The sequence below is a fragment of the Salvelinus alpinus genome, chromosome 21, assembly GCF_045679555.1.
Source record: "Salvelinus alpinus chromosome 21, SLU_Salpinus.1, whole genome shotgun sequence".
Taxonomy (NCBI): Eukaryota; Metazoa; Chordata; class Actinopteri; order Salmoniformes; family Salmonidae; genus Salvelinus; species Salvelinus alpinus.
The window spans coordinates 13,490,756-13,507,449 of record NC_092106.1 but is presented as its reverse complement, the minus strand read 5'-3'; the positions used below and the strand labels follow the sequence as shown (position 1 = coordinate 13,507,449).

The 16,694-nt window shown below is 44.1% G+C and overlaps 1 protein-coding gene across 1 annotated transcript in view; it reads left to right on the top strand.

Annotated features, from left to right (window-relative positions):
• Positions 1 to 10,862: 10,862 nt before the first annotated feature.
• The window catches only part of LOC139547885 (serine/threonine-protein kinase PAK 4-like), a 33,928-nt gene continuing 28,096 nt past the window's right edge, over positions 10,863 to 16,694 (top strand). The window contains exon 1 of the mRNA XM_071357039.1: positions 10,863 to 11,016. The gene's annotated coding sequence lies outside the window, so the exon portion shown is untranslated. The remainder of the gene's footprint in view (positions 11,017 to 16,694) is intronic.

Here is a 16,694-nt window from a genome sequence, read left to right as displayed (position 1 = left end):
GGACGTAGGCTAACTGTTAAACTATAATCCAATCTATGTGCTTTTATAGCTTTTGACCCGCCCTATTTGATCCCATTAAATTGTAAACTGTTCTGCATAGCTGGTGCGCGCCAGACGCCCTGTCCTGTTCATAGAGAGGGTTAATTAAAGCATCGTCCCACCAGGAGCAGTGACAGCGTTTCCACAATGCCCACCTGACTTGAAGGGGGAAGAGGCTTTGGACACTGACAAAGAAACAGACTACATTCGACGCCAGGAAAAGGATATAACAATTGCAGGATGAAAGCCAACAAACAAGTTACCACCGTGAAGCAGAACGGGAACATGAACAGAAGGCCGAGCTACCCGGGCGACCAGCGGGTGAAGCATGCCAACTTAACCACAAAGATTTGGGTTAAAGTGGCGATGGCGATTGCTTATTTTCTATGCGTGTCAATAGCTGCCTTTATTCTGGCAATCTACTATGTGTTCTTTTGGAGTCCGGATCCTGTCAATAGCCCGGCATATGACAATGTCACCATCCCGGCAGTCACCAACAACACAACGTGCCAGCCGAGGTTATGACTGCGTTAGATCGGTAGGCTATCCTCCGCGGTGATAGCCCGCGCAATGGTTGAGACTTTTTAGATCCGCTGTAGGACAGACACCTGGAGAGAACACAGGCACACGCTGCAATGGTGTACCGCGACAGAGTGGATAGCATGACATTATTTGAAGAAGGATATTGGGATTTTTGCAGCAGTCTGCTGAACTATTCAGGTTAGCATACCGAGGAAATTATAGAGTTTGACAACCGAAACACGTGTGATTGCCTGTAGCTTTTCGGATGCAGAGGGAGGGACATTTAATCAGTTAACCCATCCACTCATTCTCTCTGTTACAATAGACATGTAAAGACAGTTTAGCACGTAACTCCAGACAAATAGTTAATCTACAGTGAAACTGTTGTCACCTGTAACAAACCCCTATAGACGATCTGTTTTCTATTATGTGGCACTGTACCCCCCCACCCCCATTGTACTATTTAAATAGGTGGTATAACAACGTGGCAGTTTTTACTTTTTTTCATTAGAGACATTTAGTTTCTAAGTACATAATAAACATTCACAATGTATGTTTGAATGTCATGATTCTCTGTGTGTAATATGATATTCTCAAACGACAGTCATTTAGAATCTGGCAGATGCATCTTTTGTTACTGTTCCATGGAGAACAGGCACAGGAATTGGCACACTACATCTGCCTCTGTATTTTAATGTGGCAAGTGTCTCCTACGATCCTACATGCTTCATTGTTCACAATATTGATGAAAGAGTGCAGTTTGTCCTCTAAGGGCCCCAGGTGTTTGTAAACTCATCTTGATGTCCAATTTTCCTCATTGTGTGTCTATCTTTTTTTCTTTAATCAAACCTCCGTTGGTATATTGCCAAGAGAAGTAAACACTTAGCCTACTACTATCCCACTGCTATCAAACATCACGACAGTAGCTATGATTGACAATTATTGTTACAATTGAACAGTCGCTGTACCTCGCTATACTCTCCCTATGTCTCGGGGGCATATGGGTGAAGCGGGAGAGGGCTGCAACACTCCATTCAATAATTCAATTGCAGAGGAAGTTGTCAGGACCCGTTCCTTCTCCCTAGCTGCCTTTGCTTCCATCTCCTCTCCGAGGCGAGACTCATGTATGACTCATGCTTTTTCAGCAGCTGTGATGTGATGGCTCCTATAAAAACCTTTAAATTGACAACTTTTTTTTACCAAACTTTTGACTAAGCAAAGTGGGAACTGGGAAGGTGCGGACAATCCTGAAAGAAGATGACAGAGGTAAGAAGGGAACTGAGGCACCTATCTGAGCTGGGTCAGACTGGATCTGACTCCTACAAGGCTGTCTCCAGACATGCCCCCTCAGCTTCCTGCAATCAGGATCAGCTCTATTGGAGTTCTGCCTTCTGGGTAGGGATATAAATATTAACCACACTGCTGTACTTGATATTAAACAGTACACTGTACAGCGCTGATTTGAAAATGACATTCATTGGTGCTCTACAATGCCATGGGATCCTACCATGGTAGCACTGTGCCCAAATGTTCTCTCATTACATCCACTGCAAACACGGTTGGACATTTTCCCTGTCTCCATAACTGCTATTGTTTAATTTCCACAATAAATGGTGTCATTTCCTCAAAGTTCTTAGTTTGGTTTTGGGGAATTCTCTTGATAACAATATCCACTCCGGATTCAAGACCGTTGGACCAATGGAAATTCTATAAATTCAAGTCATTAGAAAGGTAGAATTGTCTTTATTATCTATCATTTTGTTATCAATTAATAGAACAGCATAAAAATAATAATTCACAGAATTGCATTTGTTGTGCTCTAATAGAACACTGTAAATTATTAATAAGAATATTTCATTACAGTTTAGAAAATGTGTAAAATGTGTGAAGTCATAATGTGCAACCATTTCCCGTTCAAAACAATATAAATGAGGGAGAAGATACCTATTTCACCACTAGGGGTCATTGTTATATAAAAAGTACTTGAACTATCATATGCCAATCTTCTGTTCCTATCTATAACCACTGTATCTGTTGTCCTTGGTGACCTTCCAAAAATAATTATATACTAATACATCCAGTTGCAATTGGACATTAATATTGTATTTTGACTACAAAATATGGTGAATACAATATCAGTGTTTGCAACGTAACGGAAGCACACAAGTAACATTGTATACAGTTGAATTCGGAAGTTTACATACACTTAGGTTGGAGTCATTAATACAAATTTTTCAACCACTCAGCAAATTTCTTGTTAACAAACTATAGTTTTGGCAAGTTGGTTAGGACATCTACTTTGTGCATGACACAAGTAATTTTTCCAACAATTGTTTACAGACAGATTATTTCACTTATAATTCACTGTATCACAATTCCAGTGGGTCAGAAGTTTACATACACTAAATTGACTGTGCCTTTAAACAGCTTGGAAAATTCCAGAAAATGATGTCATGGCTTTAGAAGCTTCTGATAGGCTAATTGACATAATTTGAGTCTATTGGAGGTGTAGCTGTGGATGTATTTCAAGGCCTACCTTCAAACTCAGTGCCTCTTTGCTTGACATCATGGGAAAATTAAAAGAAATCAGCCAAGACTTCAGAAAAAAAATTGCAGACCTCCACAAGTCTGGTTCATCCTTGGGAGCAATTTCCAAACGCCTGAAGGTACCACGTTCATCTGTACAAACAATAGTATGCAAGTATAAACGCCATGGGACCACACAGCCGTCATACCGCTCAGGAAGGAGACGCATTCTGTCTCCTAGAGATGAACGTACGTTGGTGTGAAAAGTGCAAATCAATCCCAGAACAACAGCAAAGGACCTTGTGAAGGTGCTGGAGGAAACAGGTACAAAAGTATCTATATCCACAGTAAAACAAGTCCTTTATCAACATAACCTGAAAGGCCGCTCAGCAAGAAAGAAGCCCCTGCTCCAAAACCGCCATAAAAAAAGCCAGACTACAGTTTGCAACTGCACATGGGGACAAAGATCGTACTTTTTGGAGAAATGTCCTCTGGTCTGATGAAACAAAAATATAACTATTTGGCATCGTTATGTTTGGAGGAAAAAGGGGGAGGCTTGCAAGCCGAAGAACACCATCCCAACCGTGAAGCACGGGGGTGGCAGCATCTTGTTTACATACACTTAGGTTGCGGCAGGTAGCCTAGTGGTTAGAGCGTTGGAGTAGTAACCGAAAGGTTGCAAGATCGAATCCCCGAGCTGACAAGGTGAAAATCTGTCATTCTGCCCCTGAACAAGGCAGAACAAGGCATTGTTCCTAGGCCGTCATTGAGAATAACAATTTGTTCTTAACTGACTTGCCTAGTTAAATAAAGGTTAAAAAAATATATTTAATAATAATAATGTTGTGGGGGTGCTTTGCTGCAGGAGGGACTGGTGCACTTCTCGAAATAGATGGCATCAATAGGAAAATTATGTGGATATATTGAAGCAACATCTCAAGACATCAGTCAGGAAGTTAATGCTTGGTTGCAAATGGGTATTCCAAATGGACAATGACCCCAAGCATACTTCCAAAGTTGTGGCAAAATGGCTTAAGGACAACAAAGTCAAGGTATTGGAGTGGTCATCACAAAGCCCTGACCTCAATCTTATAGAAAATTTGTGGGCAGAACTGAAAAAGCATGTGTGAGCAAGGAGGCCAACAAACCTGACTCAGTTACACCAGCTCTGTCAGGAGGAATGGGCCAAAATTCACCCAACTTATTGTGGGAAGCTTGTGGAAGGCTACATGAAATGTTTACCCCAAGTTAAACAATTTATAGGCAATGCTACCAAATACTAATTGAGTGTATGTAAACTTCTGACCCACTGGGAATGTGATGAAAGAAATAAAAACCTAAATAAATCATTATCTCTACTATTATTCTGACATTTCACATTCTTAAAATAAAGTGGTGATCCTAACTGACCTAAGACAGGGAATTTGTACTAGGATTAAATGTCAGGAATTGTGAAAAACTGAGTTTAAATGTATTTGGCTAAGGTGTATGTAAACTTCCGACTTCAACTGTATTTCCTCATTTTCAGCAATCAATATTTGCTTGCTAGTTTTAATTTTTAAAAGCTGCCTTTCTAACATTCTGTAAAGTACAAAACTAGATATAATAGTAACACAACTCAACAATTCACATGGACAACTCACATTATCTTGTTGGCATTCCAAAATCTCTTAGAGTGAATTGTTGTCAGCCAGTCTTCAGTCTGAGACTCTCTCGGTCTAAGTGTATTCCTCAGAAACCATCTCTTCCAGATCAGTGTCAGACCCTTCCCTTTGGAAGTTCAACTCCGGGGATATGTGGCGGCGGTGTCCTCGGAACACGTTACACCCAGACCTAGATCCTGAGTGATAGTAGCGGTGACGCTTTGCCTGCTGAGGAGGTCTGCTGTCTCTATCTCTGCTCACACCACACATCTCATTAGGCAGCCTGTATCGTTTGGCCCGGTGAGGTCTCCCATACCCTGTTTGTAGAGAACCATCTGTCATTCTACTCCCAACACATCCCTCCTCTAGAAAGCACCAGTTTTGGAGCACGGTGGCTGCAGATGTTTTTTTAAATGTTTTATTTCACCTTTATTTAACCAGGTAGGCTAGTTGAGAACAAGTTCTCATTTACAACTGCGACCTGGCCAAGATAAAGCAAAGCAGTGCGACACAAACAACAACACAGAGTTACACATGGGTTAAACCAGCGTACAGTCAATAACACAATATAAAAAAGAAAGTCTATATACAGTGTGTGCAAATGGCGTGAGGTGGTAAGGCAATAAATAGGCCATAGTAGCGAAGTATTTACAATTTAGCAAATTAACACTGGAGTGATAGATGAGCAGATGATGATGTGCAAGTAGAAATACTGGTGTGCAAAAGAGCAGAAAAGTAAATAAAAACAATATGGGGATGAGGTAGGTAGATTGGATGGGCTATTTACAGATGGGCTATGTACAGCTGCAGCGATCGGTTAGCTGCTCTGATAGCTGATGTTTAAAGTTAGTGAGGAAAATATAAGTCTCCAGCTTCAGCGATTTTTGCAATTCGTTCCAGTCATTGGCAGCAGAGAACTGTAAGGAAAGGCGGCCAAAGAGGTGTTGGCTTTGGGGATGACCAGTGAGATATACCTGCTGGAGCGCGTGCTACGGGTGGGTGTTGTTATCGTGACCAGTGAGCTGAGATAAGGCGGAGCTTTAACTAGCATAGACTTATAGATGACCTGGAGCCAGTGGGTCTGGCGACGAATATGTAGTGAGGGCCAGCCGACTAGAGCATACAGGTTGCAGGGGTGGGTGGTATATGGGGCTTTGGTGACAAAACGGATGGCACTGTGATAGACTGCATCCAGTTTGCTGAGTAGAGTATTGGAAGCTATTTTGTAAATGACATCGCCGAAGTCAAAGATCGGTAGGATAGTCAGTTTTACAAGGGTAAGTTTTGCGGCGTGAGTGAAGGAGGCTTTGTTGCGAAATAGGAAGCCGATTCTAGATTTAATTTTGGATTGGAGATGTTTAATATGAGTCTGGAAGGAGAGTTTACAGTCTAGCCAGACACCTAGGTATTTGTAGTTGTCCACATATTCTAGGTCAGAACCGTCCAGAGTAGTGATGCTGGTCGGTTGGGCAGGTGCGGGCAGCGAACGGTTGAAAAGCATGCATTTGGTTTTACTAGCGTTTAAGAGCAGTTGGAGGCCACGGAAGTAGTGTTGTATGGCATTGAAGCTCGTTTGGAGATTAGTTAACACAGTGTCCGAAGAAGGGCCAGATGAATACAGAATGGTGTCGTCTGCGTAGAGGTGGATCAGGGAATCACCCACAGCAAGAGCGACATCATTGATATATACAGAGAAAAGAGTCGGCCTGAGAATTGAACCGTGTGGTACCCCCATAGAGACGGCCAGAGGACCGGACAACAGGCCCTCCGATTTGACACACTGAACTCTGTCTGAGAAGTAGTTGGTGAACCAGGCGAGGCAGTCATTTGAGAAACCAAGGCTGTTGAGTCTTCCAATTAGAATAAGGTGATTGACAGAGTAAAAAGCCTTGGCCAGGTCGATGAAAACACCTGCACAGTACTGTCTTTTATCGATGGCGGTTATGATATCGTTTAGTACCTTGAGCGTGGCTCGGGTGCACCCTTGACCAGCTCGGAAACCGGATTGATTCAAAATGGTCAGTGATCTGTTTATTAACTTGGCTGTCGAAGACTTTAGAAAGGCAGGGCAGGATGGATATAAGTCTATAACAGTTTGGGTCTAGAGTGTCCCACCCTTTGAAGAGGGGGATGACCGCGGCAGCTTTCCAATCTTTAGGGATCTTGGACGATATGAAAGAGAGGTTGAACAGACTGGTAATAGGGGTTGCAACAATGGCGGTGGATAATTCTAGAAAGAGAGGGTCCAGATTGTCTAGCCCATCTGATTTGTATGGGTCCAGGTTTTGCAGCTCTTTCAGAACATCTGTTGTATGGATTTGGGTGAAGGAGAAGCTGGGGAGGCTCGGGCAAGTAGCTGCGGGGGGTGTGGAGCTGTTGGCCGCGGTTGGGGTAGCCAGGAGGAAAGCATGGCCAGCCGTAGAGAAATGCTTATTAAAATTCTCGATTATCGTGGATTTATTGGTAGTGACCGTGTTACCTAGCGTCAGTGCAGTGGGCAGCTGGGAGTAGGTGCTATTATTCTCCATGGACTTTACAGTGTCCCAAAACTTTTTGGAGTTAGAGCTACAGGATGCAAATTTCTGTTTGAAAAAGCTAGCCTTTGCTTTCCTGACTGACTGCGTGTATTGGTTCCTGAGTTCCCTGAAAAGTTGCATATCGTGGGGACTATTCAATGCTAGTGCAGTCCGCCACAGGATGTTTTTGTGCTGGTTGAGGGCAGTCAGTTCTGGAGTGAACCAAGGGCTATATCTGTTCTTAGTTCTACATTTTTTGAAAGGGGCATGCTTATTTAAGATGGTGAGGAAATTACTTTGAAAGAACGACCAGGCATCCTCGACTGATGGGATGAGGTCAATATCCTTCCAGGATACCCGGGCCAGGTCGATTAGAAAGGAATGCTCGCAGAAGTGTTTCAGGGAGTGTTTGACAGTGATGAGGGGTGGTCGTTTGACCGCGGATCCATAGCGGATGCAGGCAATGAGGCAGTGATCGCGATTGAAAACAACAGAGGTGTATTTGGACGGCAAGTTGGTCAGGATAATTTCTATGAGGGTGCCCATGTTTACGGATTTAGGGTTGTACAAAAGTGGGTCCCTTGATAATTTGTGTGAGATTGAGGGCATCTATCTTAGATTGTAGGACTGCCAGGGTGTTAAGCATATCCCAGTTTAGGTCACCTAACAGAATGAACTCTGAAGATAGATGGGGGGCAATCAATTCACATATGGTGTCCAGGGCACAGCTGGGAGTTGAGGGGGGTCTATAACAGGGCGCAACAGAGAGAGACTTATTTCTGGAGAGATTCATTTTTAAAATTAGAATCTCAAACTGTTTGGGCATAGACCTGGAAAGTATGGCAGAACTTTGCAGGCTATCTCCGGAGTAGATTGCAACTCTTCCCGCTTTGGCAGTTCTATCTTGACGGAAAATGTTGTAGTTGGGTATGGAAATCTCAGAATTTTTGGTGGCCTTCCTAAGCCAGGATTCAGACACGGCAAGGACATCAGGGTTGGCGGAGTGTGCTAACAAACTTAGGGAGGAGGCTTCTGATGTTAACATGCATGAAACCAAGGCTTTTTCGGTTACAGAAGTCAACAAATGAGAGTGCCTGGGGACACGCAGGGCCTGTGTTAACCTCCACATCACCTGAGGAACAGAGGAGTAGCATGAGGGTACGGCTAAAGGCTATCAAAACTGGTCGTCTGGTGCGTTGGGGACAGAGAGTAAAAGGAGCAGATTTCTGGGCGTGGTAGAATAGATTCAGGGCATAATGTACAGACAGGGGTATGGTGGGGTGCGGGTACAGTGGAGGTAAACCCAGGCACTGAGTGATGATGAGAGAGGTTGCATGGATTCGCTAGTTATGCTGGGTGAGGTCACCGCATGTGTGGGAGTTGGAACAAAGGAGGTGTCTGAGGCATGTTGAGTGGGACTAGGGGCTCCGCAGTAAACTAAAACAATGATAACTATCCTAAACAACAGTATACAAGGCATATTGACATTTGAGAGAGACATTAAGCGAGGCATAAAGCAATCACAGGTGTTGATTGGGAGAGCTAGCTAAGACAACAACGGGTAAGACAACAACAGCTAATCAGCTAAGACAACAACAACAGGTCAAATGTGTAGTGGGACTCCAAGACTGAGGTGGTGGAGGAAGACACATCTTGTAGAGGATTGTAGTTTTCTGAGTGTGGCTCTGGAGAGGTGTCAGTCAGAGGGACGTGAAGTCCAGGCCCAGCAGTGCTCAGCAGCACTCGTCTGGGTGTCATCCATTTCCAGCAGCTACCACGGGGTTTGGTTGAGTTGACCTCTGTGGGAGGCTGGTCAATACTATAAGAGTGTCCTCTCTTCAGCCAGCTAGAGATTCACCTACTCCTGGGCATTTCCCCTGAGCCCTGTGGTGATTGGTAGGGTTGGGAGTGGCAGACATACTCTCGATTATCGTGACTGGCAGAGCAGAGAGTTCTGGATGACCTGATCAGTCAGTGGCTGGAGGAGGAGTGGGGACATAGCTGAACAAGTGGAGCAGTGGCCACGGCTCATTCCACTAACACACCCATCCCCAGGCTCCTCGTCCAGGGAATAGGGGTTGCAAATCACATTGTCAACCAGGAGCAGGTCACCCACAGTGTTCTCACAGAGAAAGTCACCCATGTCTTTTGGTGGAGCGCTCAGTCTGGACTAGAAAGAGCCATTACCTGACCATTCAACATCTGCAGTCTCCATAAACTTTCCCTGTGCTCCAACTGCTGAGGGTCCATCCTCTGAGGGTTCTCTTGGCTCTTCTTGACCCCCTCTACCCCTCCATGGAGATCCTCCAGTGAGTGACCATCATATTCCTCTTCCTCTCCCAGCAGCCATGTCTCTTCCCCCACAGCCTTCTCCCCCATCTCCTCTTCCCCCTGCTCTTCAGATCTTTCACTAGGAACTTGACCACGGCACTGGGCAGCATAGGCGAGAGGCGTCCTCCCCTGGCTTTCTGAGCTGCCTGGGTGTGCCCCATGCAGGACCAGGAGGCGGACGGCATCCAAATGACCGCATTCGCTGTCCAGACTGAGGGCGGTGCGACCTTTGTTGTCTCTATGTTCCACCTCCGCCCCCCTAGCAAGGAGCAGCCTCAGGAAATGGGTGTTATCTGCGGTCCGTGGGAGTTTTGCGGCACACATCATTGGGGTGCGGCCTGTCGCCAGCCCCTGCTGTTCCTCTATGGTGGCATTTACCGCAGCCACACCCAGTGCAGCTAGGATGAAGTGGGCCATCTGGACCTTCCCTGCTTCCATGGCCTGGAAGAAGATTCCCACGCCAGATCGCTGTTTGATCAGACCACCTGGTGCATCCATGGGCATCATGCCAGCAGGTGTGCCAAGGTGTGAAGAAGAGCTCAACACATTCACTCTCTTTCCATCAACACTCACTATAACATCCCAGAATGTGGATTGAGTGTGCATGGTCAGTCTGTATTGCAATGTGCCCAATAACACATTGATTAGATGGAAAGACCCCCCAGCTGTCAACACTCTCCATTACTGTCCCTCCCTCCCTCTCTCTCTCTGTCTCTCTCTTTGTTCTCTCAAATATTTGATGCCAATGAGCCTTTAACCTTTTTTTAACCCATGTAGATATATTCTAATACCATCATCCTTTTGTGGTGCTGATGCTCTTTCAGTTTATTGGAGGTGGTATGTTGCTATGGTGACACTAAAAGCACATGACAGGTAGGCTCTTTGTATTTTGGTAAGGGGACCATGAGGGGGAGTTAAAGGGCTCACCTTCCATTATGTTGAGATGTAACATACCCAGGGCATTATATTGAGGTTTGTAGCATACCCTGGACTAAAAAGCATGTTCAGTGGTAATTCTCGATTGAACATGGTTTGCCCATAGAGTTGCATTTATGGGGTAACCCAGAGCTGTATATTTAGATACATAAATGGCTCTGGGGAAACCATGCTGAACTCCCTAGTCATTACCCTCCTTTTAGTGTTAAACCAACTGTGATTTTGGCAAAGTTAATAGTGAACGGTTCCTGATGTCATATCAGTCAAATCAAATATATAATAATTTAATCAATCAGTATGATTGTATTGGTTGCTACGGAGCTCGAGCTTGTAGTCGTAGCAGTTCCCCGGATGTAGTATTACCACCAGCAGCCTCAACATGGCGACAAGAAAGTGAGACTTCGTCTAATGTTACTGAATTTGGGCAGCTTCTTTTATTAAGCGAATCAATAAACTATTTGTCGATTTGGTGCCATTTAAGCGGTGTACAAAGGAAATTTAAGGTAATTATGACACTAATAATTTATTTCATTCATTCAGCTGCGCCTACTGTTAGCTATCTATCTTAGCTAGCCAGTCCAAACTAAGTTAAGCTAGCTAGCTGGTTGCTACCATTAATACTAGCTAACAAGTGGCTAGCTAAAGTGAATTTGTTTGGATAGTTTGGCTAGTGAACAAAAAACTGACTTTTCTAGAATAAGAGTACCTTTATGCAATAAAGTAATTGATGATGGATCGGGAAACCCAGCTAACCCAGTAAAATGAGCCACAAGAGCTAATGTTAGGCTACTCTTATTGTAAAAATATACAGCTACTATAACTAACGTTAGGCTACTCTTATTGTAAAAATATACAGCTACTATAACTAACGTTAGGCTACTCTTATTGTAAAAATGTACAGCTACTATAACTAATGTTAGGCTACTCTTTTATTGTAAAAATATAGCAGCTACTATAACTAACGTTATGCTACTCTTATTGGAAAAATATAGCAGCTACTATAACTAGCTAGCAGCCAATGACAACCTCTAAGCTATTTTAGTGAGCTGACAAATCCAACTGGTAAACTAACATTACCTTGGTTCAGGTTTGTTAGTAATCCACTGCTATAGCTAGAAACCTTGCACCTCAAAGTACTATAACATAAACTCACTCACTTTTGTACATCGCCTTATTTTAGCGCCCCAAAAACGTAATACTTCCAGATCAACTGTAATGTCAATACCATTGTAAAGCACCATTTCTCCCCTTTACAACAGAATCAATTACATGACCCCCACACTGCCCGTTTCTGCATAATTCAACAAGGCAATCAGCTCCGTCGGGTCTTTTAAAAAATGGCGGGTGGGGAAGCGAAACTAATGCGTGATAGTGAGAAGGAGAGATGTTGTGGGAAAATTGAATTTTTTCACTCAATCTGTCCAACTTATCACCTTATCGCCTCTAAAATGTAAATAAAACACTATAAAGAGTTTATATAATGTGTCATTACATACCTATTTTAAGGTTTGTGTCGAATTTTAATCGGGTTTTTAGGGCGGTGCTAAAGTGATCTTAGAAGTAAACAGCGGCTTTGAGAATGATGATCGCATGCAATGATGACGCAAGAAATGACTAGGTATCCCCCCTTACCCCCGTCACTGTCCATTTCTTGTTTTTAAACGATGAGAGAAGTGCTACACCTGGTGGAGAGAGATTGTAAGACAAATAGTTGCTTTATGCGTGCTGTACGTTACGACATGACACGTAACGGAGGGTCCGTTCTTTCAACTTTTCTCCAATACTATAGAGCCATTACCATGTCGATCAACGCTTGAATAGAAACGTAGTTCACACCCCCTATTTTGAAGTCAAAACAGTCGCTACAGTCCCATTCGTTTCTTTGTAGCCTCGTATGAATGTTGCGGTTGGGCACATTTGTACGGAATGGGGTGAGTTTACGTTAGCTGTTATGCTGAGAAACAATGATTTTGTTAGCTACCTCTAACGATTCAAACACGCCTTAAAGTCTAGGGGAGCTAAGTGATGTGCGTTGTCTCTGCTGTAACGTTAGTGTAGGAGGAGCAATTACTTTGTTTGGAAAGTCAAGATTTGAGGTTCTAACCTTTGTTAGCTGCAGTCTAATCTAGCTATTTGCTCTACTGAAGAATTCAGGCCTTGTATTATGGCCTTATTTAATGTCTTGTAAGAAGAACAGGTCTGCAGGTAGCCTAGGGGTTCAGAGCGTAGGTCGCTGGTTCGAATTCCCGAGCCGACTAGGTGAAAAATCTGTCTGTGCCCTTGAGCAAGGCACTTAACCTTAATTGCTTCAGGGTCGCCATCAATAATGGCTGTTCCCTGGTCGTGACCCCACACCCGGACGGTGTCTCAGTGGGATATGCAAAACAAATGTCTAATTCACACACAATACACATTTGTACATGTGACATAGGACAAATGTAAGCACTCACCTAATTATTATTATTTATCTGATCTATGAAATCCTGAACTCTAGCCCTGTACCGATCCTGTGCAGGGGTTGTTACATGTGGTCTGCCACTGCGAGGACGATCAGCTGTCCGTCCTGTCTCCCTGTAGCGCTGTCTTAGGCGTCCCACAGTACGGACATTGCAATTTATTACCCTGGCCACATCTGCAGTCCTCATGCCTCCGTGCAGCATGCCTAAGGCACGTTCACACAGATGAGCAGGGACCCTGGGCATCTTTCTTTTGCTGTTTTTCAGAGTCTGTAGAATGGCCTCTTTAGTGTCCTACATTTTCATAACTGACCTTAATTGCCTACCGTCTGTAAGCTGTTAGTGTCTTAACGACCGTTCCACAGGTGCATGTTCATGAATTGTTTATGGTTCATTGAACAAGCATGGGAAACAGTGTTTAAACCCTTTACAATGAAGATCTGTGAAGTTATTTGGATTTTTCCGAATTATCTTTGAAAGACAGGGTCCTGAAAAAGTGATGTTTTTTTTGTTGCTGAGTTTATATTCAAATGCCAGTATGCATTCTACAAATGGTGGAATAGGCTAAATATGATAACATAACAACTGATGGCATTAGCTAACCTCTGTAGCTAGCTAGCAAGCAACGCTAAAGAGATTGCAAACCGGTTAGTATAACTCTTGCCAAACTCCTTTTTTTTCTTCTAAATAATAGCTACCTGGGTAGCATTTATGATGCCAGCATACACATTACTCACACATTATAATGAAAAGGTGCCTTTCGGTCCCAAAACACAGGTTTTCTGGAGACTTGTGGGAGGAGTGCTGATGATGTCGCCCACTGTATGCGCTTTCGGGAAGCCTGATTTGCATCTAGACTGAGGAGAAATCCGCACACAATGCATCCCTGACCACCTCCTGAAATGGTCAGCAGGATCTGAACACAATCAGACCACTTAGCGCTTTTTGAATCTATACCAGTCTTTTCAATGCCTTTTTCTTATTCTGATAGCAGAAGTTGCATGTAAGTGTCAAGTGTAGACACAACCCCCCCCTCTCTCTTTTTTTCCATCCTTACTTTTAGAGACTTAGCAGCTGATAAGTGTATAGTGCTGGTGTGACAGGGTGCAAGTAAGCAGGGTTGTGCGATCAGTGCCGGGCACTCCACACATTCCTGGCATGTCTGAGTGCTGCTGAGGGTCTCACAGACGGAACCCCTGCATTCTACCCACTCAAAGACCTACACTACACCCAGTCACCCCCAAGAACTCAATCTGTAGCACCACACCATCTCTGTTTGTTAGGGATGGGTGTTCGAGATCAACAGACACAGTGATAAGCTGTAAGGGGTTTTGGAATAGTCATGACTAGTGTGCTCCACCACCTTGGCTATGTGTCAAGTTATTAAGCTCTTCAGTTTTGTGCTGTTAGGACATTGACAGGGTATCTACACACTGCCCAGAAACAGACTGGCTGTTTTAGTTTGTTCCCCCGACAACCGCTGTGATAGGTGGCTATTTATCGGAACCAACACGTTTCTGATAAACATTTTTGTGTGGCATAGGCAAATTTTCCCCCATGAATTCTGAGAGTTTGGCAAGGAAGCGAATAAAATAGGAAGCAAATTCTAGGACGCCTGGCCTATGCTTTCGCTGGTGGTCAGTAGAAAAGCCGTTTTATTACTGCTCTGTGCTCTCGGATGTATTTTTTGGTGGTGGTTATTCAGAGAACTCCATGTCCAGACCATTCAGGTCACCGATAGTTAGGCTTACAATTGTAACTCTCTTTCTAACAGGAGGCTTCAATTAGCCCCGTTTCTCATTTCCCTTTTTTCTGCCTGCATAAATCCCCTTTTAGTAGAGAGCGGAGTGGTGCAGCAGCGTGGGGTTGTAGTGGAGACACCCTAGATCAGAGGCTGCAGCCACACTGGGTTCACATGATCACGGGCGGCATGTTGTCGTTCTTTTGATCTGAGCCCTACGGTTGCCCCCATAGGGGAGAAAAACACAGCTGAATAAATCAGACAGAGAAATAGGAGGCATCAGTTGCCTCTAGTGCTGATTTATAGAGGACGACCTACATGCTTTCATTGGTCGCGCTTGTAGACCACTTACGAGCGTGTGGATGAGTTAAACCTGAACATGTAGGGCATAGACTAGGCCCAAAACCATACTTCCAGTGTATGTACAGATGTTAATGGCCATTATGTGTGACATCTTCTCATCATTTTAGCTACCAAAGTAATGTAGGCTAGCCTATGTGGTGTTTTGTTTGGTGGTGTCTCGCTAATCCAGACCCTGTAGGCCTATTTACGGTGCATTCGAAAAGTATTCAGACCCCTTGACTTTTTTCACATTTTCTTACGTTACAGTCTTATTCTAAAAGTATTTTTTCCTCATCAATCTATACACAGTACCCCATAATGCCAAAGCAAAAACAGATTTTAGACATTTTTGCAAATTTTATAAAAAATGTAACTGAAATATCACATTTACATAAGTATTCAGACCCTTTACTCAGTACTTTGAAGCACCTTTGGCAGTGATTACAGCCTCTACTCTTCTTGGGTATGACTCTACAAGCTTGGCACACCTGTACTTGGGGAGTTACTCCCATTCTTCTCTGCAGATCCTCTCTAGATCCTCTCAAGCTCTGTAAGGCTGGCTGGGTAGTGTCGCTACACAGCTGTTTTCAGCTCTCTCCAGAGATGTTCGATCAGGTTCAAGTCCAGGCTCTGGCTGGGCAACTCAAGGACATTCAGAGACTTGTCCTGAAGCCACTTTTGCGTTGTCTTGGCTGTGTGCTTAGGGTCGTTGTCCTGTTGGAAGGGGACCCTTTGCCCCAGTCTTAGGACCTGAGCACTCTGGAGCATGTTTTCATCAAGGATCTCTCTGTACTTTGCTACGTTCAGCTTTCCCTCGAGCCTGACTAGTCTCCCAGTCACTGCTGCTGAAAAACATCCCCACAGCATGATGCTGCAACCCATGCTTCACTGTATGGATGGCGCCAGGTTTCCTCCAGACGTGATGCTTGGCATTCAGGCCAAAGAGTTCAATCTTGGTTTCATCAGACCAGAGAATCTTGTTTCTCATGGTCTGAGAGTCCTTTAGGTGCCTTTTGGCAAACTCCAAGCGGGCTGTCATGTGCCTTTTACTGGGGAGTGGCTTCCGCCTGGCCACTCTACCATAAAGCCCTGATTGGTGGAGTGCTGCAGAGATGGTTGTCCTTCTGGAAGGTTCTCCCATCTCCACAGTGGACCTCTGGAGCACTGTCAGTGACCACTGGGTTCTTGGTCGCCTCCCTGACCAAGGCCCTTCTCCCCCGATTGCTCAGTTTGTCCGGGCGGCCAGCTCTAGGAAAAGTCTTGGTGGTTCCAAACTTCTTCCATTTAAAAATAATTAATACCACTTTGTTCTTGATTCCTTCAATACTGCAGAAAAGTTTTGTTATCCTTCTCCAGATTTGTGCCTCGACCCATTCCTGTCTCGGAACTCTACGGACAATTCCTTCGACCCCATAGCTTGGTTTTTGCTCTGACATGCACTGTCAACTGTGGGACCTTACATAGACAGGTGTGTGCCTTCCAAAATCATGTCAATCAATTGAATTTACCACAGGTGGACTCCAATCAAGTTGTAGGAGGATCAATGGAAACAGGATACACCTGAGCTCAATATCAAGTCTCATAGCAAAGGGTCTGAATATTTATGTTTATTTTAATTTTATTTATTTTACCGTTATTTTAC